The following is a 25,914-nucleotide window of genomic DNA, read 5'->3' on the forward strand; positions in this document are numbered from 1 at the left end:
GTCACACTCAGTCATGCTTTAACATATTTTTCAAATTAGAGCTGCCTTTAAACTTCAGGAATAGTTCTCATTGGAACCAAGGCTGTGATCAACAAAGCCCTGACATTTACATGTTTCATGAACGTCTGTAAACACCTATTCCGAAAAATGTGATTGCTTGCTTCAAAAAGTCACTCAAACATTTTTAGTTCACAGGACGAGTGAGTAGCACCACCACTAAATCAGCTCCCAATACTGTACAGCAACCGTCCCTAACATAAGTTTAGGAAGGCCAGATCCATGCCAGATGTTAAGGATAATCACAGACTGTTTAATGTCAGCTAGATTAATTCTATGTAAATGTAGATCAGGCACTCTTTGACCTACACCCTGCGATAGAGCCAGCAATTAAAAAATGTCAAAACCCAGATCAACGACGAGGACACCATCAAGACCATGATCACCATCCACTCCAGATCTCCCTCCGACCCCTGCTCCCACCATATATTCAACAGAGCAAGCCCCATCATCGCCCCCCAACTCCCCATGACCATCAACAGCTTCTTCGAGACCACCACTTTCCTGGAGAGCTGGAAGCACGCCGAAGTCAATGCCCTGCTAAAGAAACCCAAAGCGGACCCCGCAGATCTCAAGAACTACTGACCCATCTCCCTCCTCCCCTTCCGGGCGAAGGTCAGAGAAGATCATCAACGGCTAACTGACTCGCTTCCTGGAGTAGAACAATATGCTGGACGCCTCCAAATCGGGATTCCGGAAAAAAAAAAAAAAACACAGCACTGACACCGCCCTCATTGCCGCAACCAAAGACATCAGGACCATGCTCGACAAAGGCTAAACTGCAGCCCTCATCCTCCTGAGCCGCTCAGCTGGTTTCGACACCGTCTGTCACCACACCATCCGTACACGCCTCCACGACCCAGGAATCCACCACAAAGCCCTGGACTGGATCACATCCTTCCTCTCTGGCAGAACCCAGAGAGTCCGCCTCCCTCCCTTCCTCTCTGAAGCATCCAAGACCATCTGCGGCGTTCCCCAAGGATCCTCGCTCAGCCCAACCCTTTTTAACATCTACATGACACCGCTCGCCAACATCTTCCAGTCCCACAACCTCAACATCATCTCCTACACAGACGGCACTCAGCTGATCCTCTCACTCACCAAGGACCCCGCCACGGCCAAAACCAACCTCTACGACAGAATAAAGGCCATTGCCAACTGGATGGAGAGGAGCCGCCTAAAACTGAACTCAGACAAGACAGAGATCCTCATCCTTGGCTCCAACCGCTCCGCATGGGACGATTCCTGGTGGCCAGCCACCCTTGGAACTGCACCAGCGCCCACCAACCATGCATGCAACTTAGGTTTCATCCTAGACTCAGCGCTCACCATGACCCAGCAAGTCAACGCCGTCTCATCCTCCTGCTTTAACATCCTCTGCATGATCTTCAGATGGGTCCCTGCCAAAACAAGGACAATCACCCACGCCCTCGTCAGCAGCAGACTGCACTACAGCAACGCACTCTACGCAGGAACCACGACCAAGCTCCAGAAAAAACTACAGAGTATACAGAACGCCTCATCTGACATCCCACGCCGCAACCACATCTCAGCCCACCTAAGAGACCTACACTGGCTCCCCATCAACAAGAGGATCACCTTTAAGCTCCTCATCCACACTCACAAAGCACTCCACAACGCTGGCCCTTCCTACATCAACAAGCGGCTCACCTTCCACACTGCCAACCGCCAACTCCGCTCCGTCAACCTCGCTCTCACCACCATCCCTTGCATCCACCGAACTACAGCCGGCGGGAGATCCTTCTCCTACCTCGGCGCAGAGACCTGGAACTCACTCCCCATCCACCTACGACAGACCCAGGTCCTGCTGACCTTCAGGAAACACCTCAAGACCTGGTTGTTCGAGCAGTAGCACTTCACCCTTCCCAACCACCCGCCCACCCCCTCCCCAATCAGCGCCTTGAAACCATAGCGGGTAAGTAGTGCACTTTACAAATGATTGATTGATTGAATCAATGTTTCACATTCATGCACAGACATCTGAAAGTACAGGTGCCAAATTTCAATATTTAACACTGATGGTGCTGGGCAATTTTGCACTAATACTTGGCACTAAAAGACTGTGCACATGTCATTTTTGCACCAATTAGTCACTGAAAATGACGGTACAAAACTGTCCGGAAATATATATATATATATATATAATATATATATATATATATATATATAAATTTATATTTATATGTGGTTTATGCCTATATGTTATTGCAGTTAAAGCCATTTCTGTTTGTATCAGAGAAGGATCAATGGAGACAGAATTATTTCTCTTAGCTTTACATGCAGCAGAGTTTTAAATGTATGAGTTTCCCAGATTCTGACATTTGCGTATCATCTGCAAGGAAAAAAATACCCAGTGCCCCTTAGAATTATACAATTGTGTCTAGTTTTAGAGTCTGTTCTTTCCAAAGAGCTCTTCAAGTCACCTTTGGCTTTTATACATAAGGTTACAAGACATGTACAAAAGGATAAGGCCTAGGAAAATAACTTGTTTTTTGAAGCAATCACCTTCCAAAGGCAACCTTAAAATTGCGTCACTGATCATAGCAGTGTAACATTCTACAGCATCTGCTATTTGTAAGTCTCGCCTGTAGGCAGCACGCATGCATTCTCACTTGCAATGATTACCGTTTCTATAAAAAGAGAGAGAGAGAAAACAAAAAAAACCTCTAAGAAGGGGTTTTCACCCCACCATTTGTTGGCTTCATCATCACTCGTTTCTTTGGTCAGTTAGTGCAGCCTTCACTTCCTCTTCGTGTGTTCGTTCCTTCAATGGAGCCTGCTTATTGTACACACAGGGTGGGGAGGGGTGAGGGGGACCACGTGCAACTGAGGGAGAAAGGAGCTGCTGGGGCACATCAGACACGACCTCACCATGGCTGTTAGGCTATTCGGCAACACCAGATTGACATGGTCTGATATTTTGCCCAAACAGAAATGGAGGGGAGCCTGGACCACCAGGGTTCTAAATAAAAATAAAAAAATCTAGAAAAACTCAACGGGGCAGTAACTAAGGGTCAGATGTAGCAAAGGTTTTTCCCCCATTCTGTGTCTATGGGAAAAAGTGTTCGTACATATGGACCTTAATACCAAAGCGCAAATGGAATGGAAAGCCATTAGGCACTGCCTGATCAATCTGAAGCGCCCGGAAAACTTAATCGACGACGAGGTGCACTTGTCAGAGGCAGGAACAGGGGTGTTCTGGGCCAACCTTTGGGCAGCCATGGCACTGGCTGAGTGCCGCTAGCATAAGAACAAATGAAAGGGGCTTAAGGAGGTTTGAAAGGCTACACCTGACCATTGGGGGACAGGGGTAGGTGGACGCAGACCAGGCCACGTACCTTGGGATGTCTCATAGCAAGGTAAGGTGGTCAGAGATAGGTAGTGTGACACTGAACACAGCACTTGCAGCCCAGGCCTGCCAGATGGCCGACCACACCGCGAAGGCGAAGGTAGAGAGGTAAGCCCAAAAGAGATTGTTGAATTACACCTCCCCCAAAACTGAAAATAAACTTAAACTCAAAGACTACCATTGACATCACTAACCTTCAAGATGATTTATGGCATGATTAATGGCTTTAGGATAAGCCAGCATTAGCCCTGTCTGTTTTGATCCAATGCATCACTTAAGATTTAACGACAAGCCAGCATTATTCCTGTCTGTTTGATTTATGGAGTGATGTATGATGACAAGCTAGCCTACGGGCATGATTTGTGAGGTCAATTAAAATCAACAATTATTGTTTATGACATGTACATGCAACTAAAGTTGGGACAGGGTACATCTTATTGAACCGTGTGATTAATAAAGCTGCAGCCACAAACCTTCCAAACACATACGAAAGTGTAGTGCTTCATTCAGAATGGGAGCGACTGAGTGCGAAGTTTAGATGTCTGCGGAATGGGAATGGGTTTAGTTCACTCTCAGTAAAGCAGCCACGATGTAGCCAGCCAGGAGTTTTTTTTCTTCTGAAAAGGAGACGACCTCAGCGCATTTCTGTGGAAACAGAGCCAGACAACACTAACACCATTCTGCCGCTACGGATGTTTTAGTGAACAGAGCATTTGATGATTGGATTTTCACTCCATTCATAAAACGTTAGAAGAGAAACTACATGTCCCGGAATGCAACATGTGGACTGATTGGGAATTAAAAAGTGTGGCGAAAGGAAAAAAGGGCTGCAGAAGAAGGCTTGTGTTTTTGTCCCTGAAAATGGCATCAACAAAGGGTTTGCAGTGGTAAAATCACCATCTTCCCAGCTTTCAAGAACAGGCAGACTTGAACTAGAAAACCCCATTTTTCAACACAATTTTGACATTTTACTGGGACATACCCCATTTTTACTATTTTTTGTGATTATAGCCTCCTTCCAGTTAGTGAAAGAAATGGGTGAGAACCCAATGCTGGATCCCGGAAAGCTAAACATTTCTGAAAAATAGACAAAATTATGAATTCAGCAAGGGGTCATTTGTGTAGATCCTACAAGTGTTTCCTACAGAAAATAACAGCTAAAATAAAAGAATGAGGTGAAAAAAAACAGCAATTTTTCTCCACTTTTTACTCTAACTTTTTCCTGCGATGTCAGATTTTTTAAAGCAATATACCGTTACGTCTGCTGGAATCTTCTGGTTGCGGGGTATATAGGGCTTGTAGGTTCATCAAGAACCCTAGGTCCCCAGAGCCATTAAATGAGCTGCACCTTGCAATGGGTTTTCATTCTATACCGGGTATACAGCAATTCATTTGCTGAAATATAAAGACTGAAAAATAGGTATCAAGAAAACCTTTGTATTTCCAAAATGGCCACAACATAAGGTGTTGAGAAGCAGTGATTATTTGCACATCTCTGAAATCAGGGGTGCCCATACTAGCATGTAAATTACAGGGCATTTCACAATTAGATGTCTTTTTTACACACTGTCTTACATTTGGAAGGACAAAATGTAGAGAAACACAAGGGGCAATAACACTTGTTTTGCTAATCTGTGTTCTCCAAAGTCTCCCGATACAAATGGTACCTCACTTGTGGGGGTAGGCCTAGCGCCCGCAACAGGAAATGCCCCAAAACCCAACGTGGACACATCACATTTTCACAAAGAAAACAGAGCTGTTTTTGGCAAAGTGCCTAGCTATGGATTTTGGCCTCTAGCTCAGCCAGCACCTAGGAAAACCTAGCAAACAGCGCAGTTTTGCAAACTAGACACCTAGGGGAATCCAAAATGGGGTGACTGGTGGGGCTCTGATCAAGTTCTGTTACCCAGAATCCTTTGCAAACCTCAAAATTTGGCCCAAAAAAAATAAATAAAAAAAACAACACTTTTTCCTCTCATTTTGGTGACAGAAAGTTCTGGAACCAGAGAGGAGCCACAAATTTCCTTCCACTCAGCGTTCCCCCAAGTCTCCCAATAAAAATGGTACCTCACTTTAGTGGGTAGGCATACTGCCCGTGAAAGGAAATGCCCTAAAACACTATCTGGACACATCAAAATTATCAAATACAAAACTACCTGTTTTTGCAGGGAGTGGGCACCTGCGTTTTTGGTCCTGGGCTCAGCAGCCATCTAGGGAAACCTACCAAAGCCAGACATTTCTGAAAACTAGACACCCGAGGGAGGTGTGACTTGCGTGGATCCCCCAATGTTTTCTCACCCAGAATCCTCAGTAAACCTCAAAGTTACCTTAAAAAAAAAAAAAAAAAAACACTGGAGCTTTTTTGAGGCCATTTCTGCCCCCCCAATGGGCCAGGGGGGCAGAAATGGCCTCAAATAAATTCCTACCCCCCCACCCCCATCTGCCCCGAGGAGCAAACCTTTCCTATGGGGTCGCCCCCACTGCGTGAAATTGGCGCAAAAAAAATATATATATCCCCGGTGCCTAGTGGTTTCTGCCCCCTTTGGGGGCAGATTGGCCAAACAAAAATTGGGGACAGAAATGGTCTAAATACAATTTGCCCCCCCAGGGGAATCGACCCTTGCCTAAGGGGTCGCTCCCCACCTCAAAAAAAAAAAAAAAAAAAAAAAAAATTGCCCTGGCGCCTAAAGGTTTCTGCTCGCCCTGGGGGCAGATCGGCCTAACAACAATAGGCCGATCTGCCCCCCCGGGGGGTGGGAGGGGGAGATTCCGAAATGGCCTAAATATAATTTGCCCCCTAGGGGAGCAACGCTTGCCTAAGGGGTCGCTCCCCAACTCCAAAAAAACAAACAATTTTTATTTATTTTTTAAATAATACTAAAAAAGGATTCCTGGCACCTAGTGGTTTCTGCCCCCCCGGGGGGCAGATTAGCCTAACAACAATAGGCTTATCTGCCCCCGGGGCAGAAAAGGCCTTGAAAAATATTGCCCCCTGGGGACCAACCCTTGCCCAAGGGGTCGCTCCCCATATGCCTGTTTAACTTTTTATAATGAATCTCTGGTGTCTAGTGGGCATTTCAGAAGCCGGATCGCTTTACAATCCGGCTTTTGAAATGCTCTGAGAGACTTCAAGGGGAAGGAAATTCCTTTCCTTCCCTTTGAAGCCTCTCAGGCCCCCAACACATGATCGCTGAAAGCCATCCCATGATTCCCACCGCCATTGTATGCCTGTGAGTTGAAAGCGGACCAGCCACGTCCAAGGCAGGGTCTGGGGCCGCACTAAATTCCCCTCATAGCATAGTTAGTCCCAGAGGCAAGTCTAGGAGCAGTTTGGTTAGGGCCTTGAGGGTCCCTCATACCATTGCAGGGGGAACGTAAACACTTACCACATTAATCGTGACACCCTCTACCTTCCCGGTGATGGCCACATAACATCCCTGACGGTCTTGCCACACCTGGATTTTTGTTATGGGAAATGAACGGTGCAGTAATATTGCCACTCCCTACAATTCGCACGTAAACCCCACGTGGTGCACTCTATCAAACCCTCTACGGGGCAAGAAGGGGCAATGATCACCCGAGAGGTGCGTTTCCCCCTCCGTGTTGCTCTCTTCGCAGCAAAATGAACACCCCTACTCTGTCAATTGGTTCATACATCTCCTATCCTGTGCACTTGCTAACCAATACAAACATACTGACGTAGTAAGAAACAGTAACACATACCTTAACACCAGGCCCAAACTTCCCTCCTCCCCCAACTCCCATCCCACCCCATACTTCCCCCCTAGAAGCATCTGTTGTCCATATAAATCACCTCACTCTCGAACATAGTGAGGTATGCCATTAACTGATTGAGCAGTGGTGGACTCCTCCATATCTTCGGATCAAAAAGGAAAACACAATAAGTGGTAATTATTCATAAGCAATATTGTCTCTCATCCAAGCAATTAGCACCCTCACAGGTTTATCCATCTGCTTATAGAGTTACAGCACCGGACTGCGGGACAAATCAGAGTCACTCAGGGACCCCATCCGGGCCCACGTTGTTCCCGATGGTTCTGGGCTCCCCCCAACTCCCTCAGAACCCACCAGCGCTCGCGGTCTCTGTGGTTCCAAGTGTGGGGCCTCCAATGGGGAGTCCGAGCGGGAGTTCCGACGGGTCGTGCGCCGACTGGAGCGTGTGCGTCGGCGCTGGCCAGGCGGCCGCTTCTGCTGTGGTTCGGTTGCACTTAATGTCGCTTTGGTCTTGGTTCTCCGCTGTATAGACCAAGAGGGACTTCCTCAGTCAGCCAAGTCCATGCCGCTGCCGGCTGCTCAAAGAAGTACGTTTTGTTTCCATGGACTACAGAGTTTCGCTGGAAACAGGAGACAATATGATATGTCCATTGCCCTCAGTTTCTGCTTTACTTCAGTGAATGAGCGGCGCAATTGTTGCACATCCCTAGTGTAGTCAGGAAAGAGGAGGACCTTCACCCCATTGCAAAAGGATCTCCTTTGGAGCATGCTTCTTGTAGCACAGCGTCTTGGTCTTTGAAGTCGAAAAGACAGAGTATTACCGGTCTGGGTGGAGAGCCAGACGGGGGCCTCGATTGCAAATCCCTGTGGGCCCGCTCGATCACAAACCCTGGTGTAAGACAGTCCGCTGGCATCCAAGAGCGGAACCATTCCTCTAAAAAGGTGACCAGAGACGGGGCCGCCATGGTCTCCGGAAGGTCCACCATACGGAGGTTGTTGCGTCGGGACCTATTCTCAGCATCTTCGGCTCTTCGATAGAGCTCCGACGTGCCGGATGTCAATGCGGAGACCTGCGCCTTGAGAGCGGTCACATCGTCTTCCACTGTAGATATCGTCAACTCCGCGAGTCGGGCTGTGGCGTTGCGGATGTCTTGCCGTACCAAGGCTGCATCCACCCTAACTTCTCCAATTCTAGACTCCACAGCTGTTTGGGATACTTGGATAGCTTGGAGAATCTTTTCCAGGTCGCCAGACTTCGCCAGTGGATCTCCTCCTCCACCCTCGGCGCGATCTTTCACCAGAGTCCCATTTGTACTCATGATGAATTGGTCTATGCGGGTTTGCGCTACTGCCCGTCGCGCCATTTTGTCCTTGGCCATGATGGGTTCCCCAGCCGTGGCACAATGTATCGGCAAATCTGTCAGTGGAAGCCAGTTAAGTCACCACACACGGGTCCAGGGCCGTTAACGCCCTTCTCCATGACCCAAGGACTTCAGCGCGGTCCCGCACTCCGCTGATCAACAAGTTAGACTCCAGAATCCAGGGCATTATGGTCGCCCGGTGGTCGCACTCCCCGCAGCCGATCATTCACAAAGATCATCCAAGTGCCCCACCTGTAGCCCCCGCCGCATCTCTCCAGTGTCGCCACGTTTCAGTAGAGTGAAGAAGGGGGGAGAAAAAAAGAAAAGAGGGGCCCTCCAGTGAGTCGCGTTCCAGCAGTCACAGTTTGCTGTTGCGCTGCCCCCTGCAGCTGCTTGGGGAGGACTGGGGGCGTCAGTCCATCAAGGGAGGGGGAAGGGGGGCCTTTCTCCTGGCTGCCAACGCTGCCCCCCTCTATCCATCACCTCGTCCCCTCTGCTCACTGGATTTTCGGACCTTGCTTCACTGCAGCTCCCAGTGTCTGGGCGCCTCGACCTCGCCCCCAAACGGTCTTTGCTGTAGGGGAGCCCCTCAGCAGCTCCACCCGCAATCCTCCACCTTGTTTCTTGGCCACGGCACTCAGGCGGGTCTCTGGTACCGCGCCACCTTCTCCTCGGTCCGCGCCTCGGCGTTTACTCACCGTCTGCCATCTTGACTGCAGGCGGCAACGAGCTATCAGTGTCCCTCAGCCAGGCCGAAAGGCTGGACAAGCTTTCTTTGCTCGTTGTTTCAGTCCAACAAGGGGGGTGGGGGGAATAAAGGTAAGGGGGCCTTCTTCCCTGGTTCCAACGGGGCCCCTCTATTCATCACCTCGCTCCTGCCCCTCTGCTCACCCGAGTCCTTGGGTCGTGCTCCAGTACAGCTCCGGTGCCTGGGAGCCTAGATACTGCTCCCAGCCGGCTCTCGCTGCATTTGGGCTTCCCAGCAGTGCCATCCGCGACATCAGTTGATCTATTCAGCCGCAGCATAGCGAGCCGACGAATCTCGGGCTCTGCGTCGTCCTGGGGCCCCTTCCACAGCTCGCATCTTGGCGCTCACTAGCTGTCCGCCATCTTGGATGCAGGCGGCTGCGAGCGATCGGAGCCCCACGACCGGGCTGGAGGACCGGATCGGTTCTGCTGCTAGTCCCTGGGAGAGCAAGCTCACTCCTTTTGGATCTGGGCTTTATCATAAACTTAGAAAAGTCTATCTTGAGCCCTACTCAACAAACAGAATTCTTGGATTTCCTAATAGATTTCACCACAGCCACTTTCCACCTCCCCCCTTCAAAGGTATCCTCAATCAAAAAAGAACTCATTCACACTCTTCAGAGATCAGATCTTCCTCTGGTCCCTTGCAAGCGTGGTAGGACTTCTTTCTTCCTCCATTCAGGCGATCTTACCAGGTCCTCTTCACTACTGAGCTCTACAAAGCCTGAAAACTCTTCACCTTCCCTAAGGTCTTGCCTTTTCTGATCTTATAACTCTAGATTCAGAATCACGCCTAGAGATTAAATGGTGGATACACCATTTAGATGCCTGTAACGGCAGGACTATCTTCCCCTCCGCGCCCAATCGTGTATTAGAATCAGATGAAAGTCTCACAGGCTGGGGCGCCCGTTGTGGACCAATATCAACTGGTGGTACATGGTCCGCAGAGGAGTCCAGATTGCACATAAACTATTTAGAGATGCTTGCAGGCTCCTTTGCGATCAAAAGCTTCGCAAAACACAAAGTACAATGTTCTATTCTTCTTCGCATGGACAACGTTTCAGCTGTCTGATACATAAATCATCTTGGAGGAACCAAATCAAAACCTTTAGCCCTTCTAGCAAAAGTCTCTGACAATTCTGTCTGTCCCACAAGTGCTCTTCTAACGGAGTATCTTCCAGGCTCCCACAATTCCATAGCAGATTGGCACTCCCACCAGCTCAGGGATTACAGCGATTGGAAACTCCATCCCTCCGTTTTTCAGATTCTTCTGAACTAATGGGGACCTTTCCGTACAGACCTCTTTGCTTACTGTCTCTATTCTCAATTACCACTTTTTTCAGTTGGTGTCCAGATTTTCTGGCAATGGCAACAGTGTTCCTACAAGATTGGTCCCCCACAACCAACTATGCCTTCCCTCCTTTCATTTTAATCAACAGAGTTTTAGCTCAAGTCAGACGCCAGAAAGCCTCATTAGTCATAGTGACCCCCTTCTGGCAGTCTCAAGTCTGGTTTCCCCCTCTCCTAGAGTTATCAACAGACTTTCCTCTCCTTCTCCCTTCGTTCCCTTCCCTCCTTCTAGATCCTTTGGGATCTCCACACAACCTAATTCTCAACAAGTCCCTAACTCTTTCAGCCCGGAGGGTCTCGGGATGTCCCAACAAACCACTCTTATTTCGGCAGAAGCTTCAGAACTCATTAGCAACACCTGGGCTCCCGGCACAAACAAAGCTTACAAATCAGCTTGGACTCTTTTGGCAAGCTGGTGTGTGGGAAAATGTATCAATCCCTTTTCAACAAATATAAATCTCATCATTAACTTCTTGGCTGCTGAAGCCAGTTCAGGTAAGTCTTACAGAACCATAAATCTCTATAGACCAGCTATTTCCATGCATCATCAACAGCAACCAGTTGAAGAACATCCTCTAGTCTGCCGACTACTGAAGGGAGTAAAACTTTCCAAGCCACCTTCTTCTAAATACACATATCTGTGGGATGTATTGCTAGTTCTAAATGTTTTCCTCTCATGGCCCGAGAACTCAGATCTTTCCTTAAAAATGCTCTCAGCAAAGTTGGCCATGTTATTGTGCCTTATATTCCTTAAACATGTCTCTGATGTCAAATCCCTAAGGGTTTCTTCTCGCCAATTCATGCCTACAGGAGTTTTATTCCACATTTCTTAACGCACAAAACCAATCTACATACAATATTTTATCCTTTCTTTCCTAACAAACCTAAACTCTGTGTGGGACTATATTTAAAGGAATATGAGAAACGTACACTCAACCTCAAAATGTCCTCCCTCCATCAGCTCCTGATTTCTTTCTGCAAACCCCACAAACCAGTTTCCTCTGCTACTTTAGCTTGTTAGGTTAAATGGGTCATGTCTTTAGGGGGATCGACATTTCCATCTTCTGGGCACATTGGACCAGGGGTGCTATGGCCTCTAAAGCCTTTTCAGTAGGTTCTAGCTTAGAGGACATTCTGAGGTCGGCAGACTGGTCTTATGATAATGTTTTTAGAACGTACTATTGTAAACCTGTTAAAACTGCAACTTCTTTGGTGATTGATATGCTTTAAACTAGCATAATAGGAGCCTCCGGTCTAGACATAAAATGTAGATTTTCCTAGTAAACTATGGAGGAAAGTCTTAATTTTATTAAAGACATGGAGGCGAGTATTATCTACTGCTGTTACTACTAACATGTTTCTCTTTTTCCCTCCCAGCGAATCCGGCATTGCCTCCTGCCTCTGGATGATGCCAGATTTTCTTTGCTTACTTCTTCCGTTTCTGGCACGCAGACCTCCCATATCTCTTTCCTTCAAGACCCTCAGATTTCTCCACCTTACACCTCGATTGTCTCCTGTTGCCAATAACTTTTATCCTTCATCCTGGCGACTGCTATTAATGGTTCAATCCTACCTTTGTTTCATGACTCTATTTGACCTGCTCACTCAAGAAAAGAGGGCTGCTTGCAGTTAAGTGGGGAATCTATGGTCCTTGGTGATGTCCCATTGGTGCTGTATATGCCTACGTTTTTGTTCCCATTGACTAGCCTGTTGCTAAGCCTCTTGGGATGTGTAGTTCTTGACTGCTGCTATTTAGATAAAGCATGAAAAGAATGCATGCATGCACAATACTCGCCTCCGTGTCTTTAATAAAATTAAGACTTTCCTTCATAGTTTACTAGGAAAATCTACATTGCCCTAGAAAGAAAATGCTATAATAAAACAATATCTCGGGCTACAACGCTATAGAAGCTGGGTAAAGGGCACCTTGACTTACAGGTCTGCATTTGCAGGGGTAAGCTGTAGCCTCACAAAAAGCATTATGAAAAGGAATCAGAAGATGGATGGTTGCAATGTAAGAGGTGACGTTAAAGGGCATACAAAGCAAAATACAGGAATTCACAAAGTCTATCATCTACACCCGCTCAGGTGACCCAAGACTGGCTGCAGACACAAAAGGCCTTTCTAAAAGTAGCATGTTCAAAATTGTAATAAAAAAAAAAGAAAAACAAACACTGACTTTACCATTACAATTCCATAGGTACTAAACATAATTATATCTACCTGGGGGGCGTGGCCACGGAGCTGAGCATGGCGCACGTTTAACCGCTCGGCTCCGGAGGGGCCGACTTCAAACGTATGCCTAGACGCGCTGGGGCGGGCGGTGTCGCACTCAAAGTGGAGCGTAACGACTGCTGAAGACGTGGGGAGACGGTGGCGGCGCGGCTTGGCCCCCGGGGTAAGCGCCTGGGTTCCCGGGGCCGATCGGGACTGCGGAGCGGCTGCGGCCTGGCTGACGGGCGGGGCCGCCCCGCGCTGAATTGAGGTGCCGCTGGCTCGGTGCGAAAGAGGAGGTGAGCGGCAATTGCGGGTGGGGCCACTGGCGAGGGGCCGTTGCCCCGGGGCTGGCCCCCTGCGGATTCGTGTGGCCCGGCGGGGATCGTGCCCGGGGGCCTGCTGGCGGACTGCGGCCGCGGTCCAGGGTGTGAGGGGCAGATCGGAGTGCCGAGTGGGGACGCCGGACGGAGTGAAGTCGGCCTCCCACCCGGGAGGCGGGGCCTGGTGCTTCCCGGCTGCGGGGGCACGGACGGTGAGGAGACAAGGGGACAAGAGGTGCCCCGAGGAGGACTGATAGGGAGCCCGCTTCTCCTGTGCCCCCTGGGGGCCGTACGACTGCGGTGCCGGTGGTCGTTGCCCGGGTGCCCCCTGAATGATGGCGGGGGGGCCCCCTGCGCCCAGGACGGTTCAAGTTGGACACTGATCGCCCGTCGCGGGGTGTGGCGGCGAGGGTCCGCCCCATGCTAATTGCTGTTATCACCCGAAATTTGAGACTGCGCACCATTGTTGCCCGGGGTTGGGGTCCCTCCTGGCTGCTGGGGACGGCGCGGCCTTGGGGGCCCGGGGCCGCGGCTCCCCCTCCCCGCGCAGGGCGACGCGGTCTTGGGGGAGGCGCCGCCCCCGACCCGGCCCGGACCACCTTGTTTACGACTGCGCCGCTGGTGGGGACGCTCGGCGGAGACGAGCTACACGGCGACATCGAGGATCCTGGGCGCACCTGCATACTGTGGCCCAATGAGCTGGGGATGACTGGCATGGTGTCGGAGACTCCTCCTGGAGCGACCAGAACCTGAGATCTTGACGGCAACAGTTTGGGTGAACGGGCAGGCCAACAGCAGGCAGTATAATTACCTGCACAGCGCGCCGGCCTCGCTGAGACGCCCCCCTCTGCATATCCAATGCCCTCCAAGGGCAGACACAAGAACAAAGCCATGGAACCCACGACACTGATACCAGTGGCGGACAACGAGCTGACCACACAGAGCCAGTCGCAAACCAGGGTTCAGGACACCCTGGACAAGATACTGGGTGCCATTGAAGACACCAAATCCACTCTACAGCGTGACATTAATCAGGTGGCGATAGAGGTGGGGCTATTGAGAGCCGACCACCACAAATTGGCCAACAGAGTAAAGGAAACAGAAGCAACACTAGAGGAAGTTGTCCCAAAACAAGCAGAAGTATCAGCGGAGGTGACCTCTCTGGCAGACAGAGTGGCGAAGCTCGAACGGCGAGCTGAGGACGCAGAGGGCAGAAACAGGAGAAACAATATTCTCGTGGTGGGTCTCCCTGAGGGGGTCGAGGGGACTAACATGGTGGAGTTTCTGGAGAAATGGCTAAGTACGGTTGTGGCACCAGGATGTCTGACCCCCTTTTATTCGTTGGAACGTGCACACCGTGTGCCGGCTAGACCGCTTGCTCCTGGCAGACCGCCCCGGGCTGTAATTGCTAAACTCCTACACTATAGAGACAGAGACATCCTCCTGCAGAAAGCCAGGGAATTGGGTCCATTTAAAGTGGCCAATGGCGAAGCAACACTGTTCCCTGACTTCACCTTGGAGGTCCAAAACAAGCGTGCCTCCTTCCTGGCCGGTAAAAGAACTTTACGAGAAGAAGGGATACAGTACTCATTGCTCTATCCAGCAAGACTACGAGTGATTGCGGAGGGGAAGACCACTTTCCTCCAGACTCCGGGGGAGGCATGGGAGAGGCTTGAGAGCTCTGGGTCGGGCCCGGCGCGGCCTGCGACGGGGGGCCGCGGTGGGGGAGGGTCCCGGCGGGCCCTGAGAGGGAGAAGGCCAGGGGGCGGCCGACGGCTAGCACCCACGCAGGCACAAAGGGAGACTGGAAAGAGAGAAGCCCTAAAAGCGGCAGCCAAGATGGGAGTGGAATCGTCTCCGCCGGCGGTCTCTGAAGAGGAATCAGAAGACATAGTGGTGTCCTCGCCCGAGGGCTCTGGGGGATCGACTAGTGCACCGGAGGTAACCCCACAAACGGCTGATGAACTGATCTAAACAGAACCCGCACCGGCGCTGAAAGGCGAGTCAAGATAAGAAGTACGGTGGCCCCTCCGGACCTGGCCGCCCCCCCGGACCTGTTTCTCGCCTGTCAACCCTGACCGGCGAGTATTGACTTGATGTGTTTGTGTGATTTGCAGTGTTGTAGGACTTATTGGGCAGCCTACAGTTTTGGAGGCGCCCTGGGGAAGGGGAGTTGGGTTTTTTTGTTATTAGTTATACCGGCTATATGTGCGATGTGGGCTGATTATAATGAAGGTGCAAGCTTCTGGGGGGCTTGGCCGGGGCCGGGGGCGTGTAGACTCCATGTACAACGGGTTCTAAGAATACGATGGGGGGCTACAACATTATGACCTGGAACGTTAGGGGGATGGGCACTCCGAGTAAGCGACATAGAATTCTTTCCTTTTTAAAAAGAAGAGGGGTGCATATAGCCATGCTACAGGAGACTCACCTCGCGCCCGGAGAGGGAGAGAGACTACGGAGGAGATGGAGGGGTCAGGTATTTGCCACAGAATATTCAGCTTACGCAAGAGGAACCCTAATTTGGATTAGAGCGGGAGTTCCATTTGTGCTAGATTCCTCCAACATAGACAGGGAGGGAAGATTTGTCATTCTAGAAGGGAAACTACGGGGGCTCCAGTTGACCCTGAGTTGTATATACGCCCCCAACCAGGAACAAGCATTATTCATGAAGGGCCTGTCTGGGCAGCTCACTCGTCAATGCACGGGGGAAGTACTAATAGGAGGAGACTTTAACGTAGTGCTTGATATCGACCTAGATAGGTCTAACCCCCCACTGCAGGGAGCAACATCAATTAAAGCAGCAAAAAAACTAGTAGAGTGGCTGGACGCCTGGGGACTGGTGGATGCTTGGCGGCTACAACACCCTGTTGCCAGGGATTATTCGTTTTACTCGGGCCTCCACCAGGTACATACTAGAATCGACAGAATAGTTTGCACAGCAGGGCTGGCCCGAAATATGACCCACGCGGAGTACCTTGCCCGCACAATATCTGATCATAATCCTCTATTGATGACATTGAATGCATCTCGGGACAGACCTCCTATACCGGCATGGAGAATGCTTCCGTCGGCCTTGGAGGACCAAGCGTACAGGGAGGGGTTACAAAGCTACTTAGAGGAACACATAGAGGATAACCGGGGATCCACTTCCTCCAGAGGCATAGAGTGGGAGACACTCAAGGTAGGGACGCGGGGTCATTGTCTGGGACAGTCAGTGGGGATAAAACGTACACTTGAGAGAGAATTAAACGCACTGGAAAAGGTCATCCACGAGGGGGAGTTGAGACAGGGCCCCACAAGACAAGCGGATGAAGAGTACGAGAGTGCGCGTAGGGAGCACTCCCGAATAGAAGAGCGTCTTAGATGCCACAGTGTGCAAAGATACTTGGTATCCATGCAATCAGAGGAGGGGAGATCCGGTAGACTTTTGGCATGGCTAGTGCGCCCGAATGGTGATAGTGGTCCTATTGCAAGTGTATTGGACAGGGGTGGGGCACGCAGAATTAGCCCAGAATCCATTAACGACGCATTCAAAGATTATTATACGTACTTGTATAGGAAGCCCACAGACTTGGAGGTGGGGATCCTTGATGGTTTCCTAACTCGGATGTCTTTTCCGGCTTTGAGCCCGGAGGACGGGGCCGACCTGGGGGGTCCAGTGACTGCAGAAGAGATAAACGAAGCAATCACGCAGCTGGCTCCTGGGAAGACCCCGGGCACAGATGGTCTTCCGATGGATTTTTATAAAAAGTATAAATCCTTATTAACTCCCAGACTGAAGGAAATGTATATGGAGGCGGTAAAGAATGGGGTGCTCCCTTCCACGCTCCGTGAGGCACTGGTTGTGCCGCTCCCAAAAACAAATATTAGTGACCCATCGGTAACAGAATTTAGACCACTATCAATGCTAAATAGCGACTTTAAGATCTTGAGTAAGATACTAGCTAATCGGTTACTGCCCCTTATGCCGACCCTGGTGCACCCTGACCAGAACGGTTTTATTCCCGGTCGCAGCACCTCCTTGAATCTTAGGCGGATTTTCTCTATAATGCATATGCCTGATGAGGCGAAGCCACCAGCCGGGACCTTGCTAGCTGTGGACTTTGAAAAGGCCTTCGACTCGATCAGATGGGATTACTTGAGGGCGACAATGTTAAAAATGGGCCTGGGTGGTGGCTGGGTTGCCTGGGTGGACCGGTTATATTCGTCCCCATTGGCAAGGGTCAAGACGGGTAGGACAGTCTCAGCTGCTTACCCAGTGTATCGGGGAACTAGACAGGGATGCCCCCTGTCTCCATTGTTGTTCGCTTTGGCGATGGAACCCTTAGCGGCGTGGGTGCGAGGTGAAGGAGCGGGCAGAGGGATTCGGTGGGGACCAGTGGATCACATTATCTCGCTATATGCAGACGACATTTTGTTATACCTTAGAGACGGGGCGAGTGGACTCCCCTGGGCCCTGAACGTACTTGAGGAATTTGGTTTAGTATCAGGATTAAGACTTAACCGTAATAAAACATATGTGTTCCCCTGACGTCTGGATATGGTCGCCCCATAGCGTGCCCGGTGGACCTGAAATGGGCTCCGTGTACATTTAGATACTTGGGGATCCAGATCTACCATGGTATGGCTGATCTAAGAGAGGGTAACCTAGGTGGAGCGCTTCGTTCGCTGAGATCATCAGTAACGTTCTGGCGCTCTTTAAAATTGTCAGTGATGGCTAGAGTGGCGCTATCCAAAATGATCATGCTCCCCCGACTGCTCTATTACTTTGCCAATTTACCGCTGTTAATACCCCGGGCATGGTTCCGTGATCTGAACACATTGCTTAGAGAACTAATCTGGGATAGTGGGCGAAGACGTACCACTCTCGTGACCATCTGCAGGCCTCCTCAAGCGGGAGGCCTGGGGGCACCTGACTTTGAGGCATATTACCTTGCATCCCAATTGCAGTGGATAGCCGGGTGGCTTACGGGTCGGGGCCAATTGGATTTATATACGGCCCAGGGAGTGATTGATACGGCGTGGATTGCGGCAAACATGGCAAACAGGAAGATAACTCTCCCTGGGAACAACATAATGATAAAAGTGGCAATAGGATGTTGGAAAAGATGCACGAAAAGAGTAGGGGTTGGTCACCCGTATTCTCCAGCTCTGCCGCTGGCAGTACTTGCTATAGAACCTAGGGGGAGGGGGCCGGGAAGTATGGGACTCAGTCATTGGCTAGCAGCGGGAATAGAAGTAGTGGGAGGACTTTTCAAAGAGGGAGTCTTGAGGGGATTTGCTGACTTGATGGAGGAGGGTGTTCCCGGGGGACAGTTTCTACTGTACGGGAGACTGGTACATACCCTTAGGGCTCACTGGTACACGGCAAATGCGGAACCTGACACACACGGGGTCTTGCACTCACTGATGACATTAGGTGAGGAAACACATCTCATCACCAAGATATATCGGGCCCAGGTTGAGGCAGCTTTAGACCCCCTACGTTCACTGAGAGGAAGCTGGGAGGGCACGGTTGGTCGAGAACTCACAGACTCAGAGTGGAAAAAGATACTGGCTTACCCCCGGATGGTGTCACGTAATACACGCTTAAGGTACCTTCAATATAATTACCTGCATAGAACATACCTCACACCCCACAGTCTGTTCCGTATATACGGTGGATCTCCAGCGACCTGCCCAAGGTGCGGGGGGTGTGGGGCAAATTTCGACCACATGGTTTGGACTTGCCCGGTGATCCAGACTGGCTGGAAGGAAATGTTGACTACCTTAACTGAATTGCTTGAGATTGAGTTAAGACCCAGCCCCGAGACGTGCTTGCTGGGCCTTGGACCAATGGCACTCCGTGGAAAAGTGAAGGGGCGCTTTTTGGACCTCACCCTGGCACTATATAAGAGACTAATCTCGAGGGGCTGGAAAGCTGCGGGTTGTCCTTTACTGACTGTCTGGGAGAATGATACATTAACGTGGGCTAGAGCTGAATTACAGGTCCTAAAAGCAGAAGAAGCCAGGAGTATCCGCCGGGTTCCCATAGCTCCGGGGTGGGAGAACTTAGTGACGAATTGGGAGAGTATAATTAGGAGATTGGTGAACCCAGCAAGAGAAACCAGCGACTCCCAACCCACGCCGAGGTCGGAGCCAGGCGATTGTAGCACATAGATAGGCGCCCAGAACAAACCCGACCTCCACGTGGCTCTCATTAAGTGTAGAGGCCTGAAGGCAGCTGGGCCGTGGATCCCCACCTCGCCATCGAACATGATAGGCAGTGTGCGTGCCCCTTCGTCTACACGGCGCGTCCCTGCGCCCTGGGCCGATATTACCCCCTGCTTAAAATTAAAATTAAAATAAAATAAAAAATGGACCTGACATAGCACCTTCAGTTCAACAACTATAAAAATGATTTGCACATAGCCGCATGGTTGGCCCTGTGTGGCCTGTTCTTTTTCTTTCCCGCCTCTTCCTCCTTCCTCCCACACCCAATTGGGTGGCACCTAACCCTCTATATCATCATCCCAAGTTACAAGGAAGAAGGGGTTTAAACCTGTTGCTTGACTATTGCTTATGCAGAACAAAGAGCTGTAACAAAGAAAAGCGATTGAATAAGTAAAAGAGTAACTGGTTGAATAAAGAGAAATAAAACGACTGTTAATAAAGATCGAGCAATAAGCGAAAAAGTACAAAATAAGAAGCAGATATAAAACTGCATGTGAAATGAATAAATATGTAACGTTGTAATAGCAAAATGTTAATAAAAATATATTTAAAAAAAAAAAATAATAATAATAATTATATCTACCTACTCTTATTTCGGAATTACAGGTTATTACATGTAATACGAATCCCCACTGTTATCCTATGGAAGGGATATGGCTCACAGTAGTGAAAAGCTAATGTGACTTTCTTACTGCCAGGACATGTAAAACTTAAAAGTATATGTCCTGTCCTATTTACACAGCACCCTGCCCTAGGTACATAGGGCCTACCTTAGGGGTGACATGTAATAAAAGGGGAACAGGGTTTAAATGCCAAGCCGACATGGCAGTGGAACACTGCATTTAGGCTACAAAGGAGGGTCTGGGACTCGTTTTAGAGAGCTATTTGGGTGGGCGGCACAATAGGAGGGCCAGGCCCACTAGTTTCATTTCATTTACAGGCCCTAGGTATATGGTATACCACTCTACAAGGGACGTACAAGTAAATTAAATATGCCAATTAGGTATTAGCCAATTTAACCATTTTTTAGGGAGATAGCACAAGCACCTTACCACTGGTTAGCAGTAGTCAAGTGCACAGAGTTTCTGTCCTTTATCAATGTGCAGGTTCTCTCATCACACATGTGCTTGTACTGGTTCTAAATTTCACTGTGTTATTCTCTTAGCTCGCCCTTCTTCTCGTATGGTTTGCCATCCATCCATCCATCCTCCGCTGTCCCTACACCCCTTGGGGGTTGTTCTTAGGTTTCAGATCTGCCAGTAACTGAGCACCTTTTTTTCCTGTGATGCTACCTTTATTTCTTACAATCTTTTGGAGGATGTCTTCCTCTATTCTTCCTTCCTTCTGGCTTTCTGTTGCAGCCTTCCTTTCTTTTGACATTCTTCTTTGTTTCCTTTTTTTCCAGTTTTTCCCCTAATTTCATTATGTCATTCACCTTTTAAAAGTCAAAAAAGGCTAATATTTTTCATCTACTGTTCAACTTAGACCAGCAACGTGGAATATTAAAGGACTGAGACACCCAGTAAAACATGAGTGACTGCAGTCACACTTAGCTCACATGAAATGTCAGTGAGAGGTCTCCTGTTATAAAGCTAGCTGCGCCAAAGATCACTAAATTGAAAAACACAATGGGTTGGTGAAATCTATTTCTCTCCTTCCATAACCAACAAAATGGTGTGATTACTTTCTGTCAGAAGATACTCAATATTACATTACTCTTTCAAAAATCACGATTAAGAGGGTTGTTAGATACTTGTTACATTCAAGTCTGAGGATGTCACTCAACTTGATTAATATCTATGGTCCAAATCATCATGACCCTAGTTTGTGGCACAATCTCTCTTGCACCCTTATGGAACATGCCACTGACAACCTTGTGACAGGAGGAAACTGCAACCACATCTTAGATCCATTTATGGACATGATATCTGCATCTAGATTGGTTCTTCATGCTTCCCACAAAGCGTTCAAAACCATTGTCTCTCAACATTCACTTTCTGATTCTTGGCGACTAACTCAGACCTATGTGAATATTCTTTTATTGATCTGCCCATCACTCTCAATCCTGCACTGACTACATATTCCTGAGCAACCGTTTACTGCAACATATGGTGAATGGTCAATCCTAATCTCAGCTCATGCTCCGTGCGGACAGATCTGGAAATTATTGCTGTTAGCCCCAATAAATCCAGTTGTCAGTTCAACAATTCTTAACTCTTGGATATATCTTTTCTCACTTCTGACACCGCTTTTGTTAATGGTTATTTTGCGATAATGGACAAACACCCTTTCATTTGGTCTGGAAAGCCTTCATGGCGACTTCAACTGGATTTTATCATTGGATATGTCTCTAACAAAAAGAAAACAGTAGAAAGAAGTCTGCTTCCATTTTGGCACACAAAAAAGATTTGGAACACACCTATTACACTTCTAAAAATAACAAATCAGATCGGGACCCTTTGGTGACTACCGAAATTAAATTTAACAAACATGCCACACAGCAGGCATGTGGTATGCTGCTCAAATTTAATGCTAGGTATTAAAGTGAAAATAACAGGACTGGTTCTCTTTAGGCACATTTAAAACATAGATAAGAAACATCTAGTATTAAATGCATTATTAATAATTCCAGTGATCAATTAGTCTGTTATGCTGACACTGCAACATGTTTTGCCACCTTCTATAAAGCTTTATACACCCCCCACCCCGAAACTACGTCCTCAGATGAACAAGTACTTCTCCAAACAAACACAAGACTTCACCAAGCCTCAGAATATTTACTCACACACTCGCTATGGTGAGTCACTTTTTATTAGGTCGAGCTGTTTTTAGGACCTACTCATCCTTTCTGGCGAGTTGACGAAGAACAGGTGGTCTGTTGAGTCAGAAAATGAAGGAGAAATAAAGATGCCTTTTAATCATGTTTTTATATTGTCACATTTGCTCTGTGCTCAAAGACCGGTCAAAAGTCAGTTTGTCTTACAAATAAATTTTCCTTCTGACTGCAGAGTTACAGGGTTTTGTAAGATGAACTGTCTGACCCTGCACAAAGGGTGAGAAATGAAAGGATGCAGGGTGTCAGGTTCTTCCTAACACACAACATTTAAATAACGAAGTCAACTGTACAAACATTTCCATTTCAAAATACACTTCAGTAGTTGTAAAAGCCCATTTGTGTACCTGTGTGCTATAAAAATATTTTAATAGGATGAAAACAAATCAGAACACTTTACCTGGTGAGTGCAAAGGATACACATGTTTTCTGAAACCCAATTTTCACAGATTATTGTTAATACACTATATAGTTTTATCAGTAAATATGCAAGTTAGTGGGAAGACTTTTGGACATTTCTTGGAAATTTACTGTCTGTAAATGTGAGTGTGCTACCACATCATGCTTTAGTAAAATATTTATTAAAAGTGAGTGTTTTATACATAAACTGAGAAACACTCCTGACCAGATGGCAATGCTATTGGTAAACTAAGAGGCAAGTCATGGATCATGTGCTAAATTCTTATTATACATGGAGCAAATGCTTAGTCTATTTATTCAGACAAGAGGTTTTTTTGTTCAACAGAAATGCTGAGTTCACACAGGGATGTGGAATTCCTATCACCTGACGCCCAGAACGTATTGTTTGGGGTCAAAGACAACAAGTTTTCATGTTCATTTTGTCCTTGGGACAAGTAGGCCCAACCCCCTGCAGCACAAACCCTTTGGCTGCCAGTTTACAGAGAGGGGAACTGTCTGCAGTTGAGGTAATGTGTGTCCATTTGTTAAGTCTGTTCAAACTAGTATGTATGGTTCATTAATGAAAAGCCTTCATTATTAGGGTAAGAGTAACCGTGAGCACTGTAAATAAAAGTTTTAAGGTCACACTACACTACTGACAGTGGAGTTATGTAAAAAAAAAAAGTGGGCACACGTTTGAAAAGTTTAACAATATGAGGCTAAGTAGAATGCTCCCAGAATGCTCTCTGATTAGAAACAAATGTTTGCAGAAGCTTGTAAGCAATAATCATGATTATTTGCTTTCAAAATCAGAAAAAAATGCAAGTATGACATTTTAGGTGCTTTTTCTTTGAAGCGTCACTTAGTTAAATGTGTTGATGCATGCTAGTATTTCCAAATATCCCTATTGGGAAAATCGGTGCAACCATTTTTAACAAGATTATGGGAAGCATGGAAATAAACAAGCACTGCCAAAGCCAACCAATCCAACATTTTTTTGAGAGTCTTTTGGTTTTGTCAATGAGTGTGACATGGCTTTTGTAGCACATTATTGTTGTGGGAGCTGCCACGCCTTCACCACTATAACAAACACTGGCAAAAAGAAAAAATGTTTTTGCACACACTGTCACCAGTGGCTTAACAGAGGCCCCGCAGGCCCCCTCAAAGGGGCACCCTCAGCATAGCACCTGCCCTGAGTGAGTCTAGAGGCAGTGAGGGCTTCCATGTTCTTTGCGGGGGAACGGGGGTTCCAGTTTTGTCACAGTAGTTCCTGGCACTGAACAAAACTACTTTGTATGTCAATATGCTCCTTGTGGAAGAGTGAATGCGATCACTCACTGTAAAGCCTGACAATAGAGAAACAGAAATCTAATAAAAACAAAATGTCTTTGTTAACGTCAGACTTAATTAGGGGCTTTATCCTTAAAGAAAGCCACAAAAGTGCACCCATGGTATGTGTCTTTGAATTAGTGGCTTTCATGAATTCACAAGAACTTACAGCAGTAGACCAGGAAATCAGACTCCTAGAAAATATTTGTGAATTGTATTTTAGCACCACCAAATATCCATGAATTTAGAGGTTCCCTTTCCCTCCAACCACTTTTGTGCCAACCCTGAAAGAACTTCTACTTCTGCCACTGTCAGGAGTACATTTCCAACCTTTCATATTATGGGAAAATATTAGAGAAGAGCTGGTGAAAATCCTTAAAACGTGCAAGTTAGGTTTGAGGACTTGAAGGCATTCCAGCCCTGTAACTATTGCTTACTGCTTCCTCCAGCCCCAGTATGTAGATCTACGGAAAGGTGGCAAAATAAGGAAATTGCTATAGAAGGGATCGAAATTACAAGCAATCAAGCCCTACTACAGTAGTAGCCCTTGCATACTCAGGCTAATATCAGAGCTCTTACTTAAAGAGATTACTGTCCTAATTTGTCACCAAACTACATGGCATCAAAGTGACAAGTAGATTTGTTTTACAGGACAAGTAGATTAAAGAAGCAACCTGTCCCATGGAGAAGTAGATATTTTATTAAATTACACACCCCTGGTTCACATATTTGAAGGTGCACTCGTATGCGAGAATGAAGAAAATGGGTACTTTGTAAACTAAAATATTTGCCTAGGATCACAAAATTTGAGACCGATTTACGGGTCATGTACAATAGTTAGGATGAGTAAAATATTCAAGTTACTAGACTTGCAGGTCTAGTAACATTTTTATGATTTTGAGAGGCCTGTTCACCTCTGCTTGTTTTTTCTATTCTGCAACATTCTTTAACTATTGAGAAACTTCACTCCGCAATTAGGCATCTCCTAAAGGCAAAGCACAAGGCTCAGATGGCTTCAAAGTCAAATTTGACCTTAATTTTAACAACTTTTTTTACCCAAACATTTTAAATGACGTACTCACTTTACTCCTCTGAACCCTTCTTCTGGTACTTTGTCAGATGTCACAATCTGTTTAATACCTAAAAATAATTGTGATCTCACTCAATGCAAGAATTACAGGCCTGTCATTGATCAAAACAGACTGTAAAATATTCCCCAAAGCACTGATTACTCCCCTTAATGCCTGATTTAAATGGTCCTGAGCAATCTAGTTTTATTCTCTACAGAAATATTGTGGACAACTCTTGCACCTTTATGAATATTATCAATAAAGCTCATAGAAATGAATGATTCCCTGGCAGCACTGCCTCTGGATGCAGATTAAAGCTTTCATTAGGAGCAACTGGCAATTCCTAATGAAAGTGTTACAATGGCATGGCTTCTGTCCTCATTTTGTATAACAGACTCCTTTATTGTTTTCCTCGCCAAAATCCTTGGTCCTAGTTAATGGCATGTCATCCTCAAATGTATTTCTTGCAAGAGGCACCAGACAGGGTTGCCCCTTGTCTCCCCTACTTTTCTTATTAGTTTTGGAACCTTTGCCTCAGCAAGAAAGGCATACTGATCACTTTTGCTGGTTTCAAGTCAAAGATATTCACATTAAACTCACTATGTATGCAGAGGACATACTTTTATTTGTCTAACATACAGAGCACTCTCTTTTGGCTTTTTTTACATGATCTCAATCTTTTCCCAAAGCCCTGAGTTACAAACTTAATATCGATAAGATTGAAGTAATGCCATCAAATAACTATTGTATCAAATAACCCTTTCTTGGTGTAGGATTTGCTTGGAATCTCGTCAACATTAAATGCTTCGGAGTTTGGTACAGTAAAAATGTTATAGATACTCTTAAAGTTAATTCAGATGCCCTCAGTAAGCTCCAACACATCTCAGTAGTGGTCCCCATTATACCTTTC

General features: G+C 47.4%; 1 protein-coding gene across 1 annotated transcript in view; it reads right to left on the minus strand.

Moving 5' to 3' along the window:
* LOC138296913 (uncharacterized) overlaps positions 1–25,914 on the minus strand; it is a 168,343-nt gene that overhangs the window by 121,722 nt on the left and 20,707 nt on the right. The window lies entirely within an intron of this gene.

Source organism: Pleurodeles waltl, chromosome 1_2, assembly GCF_031143425.1.
Source record: "Pleurodeles waltl isolate 20211129_DDA chromosome 1_2, aPleWal1.hap1.20221129, whole genome shotgun sequence".
Lineage (NCBI taxonomy): Eukaryota > Metazoa > Chordata > Amphibia > Caudata > Salamandridae > Pleurodeles > Pleurodeles waltl.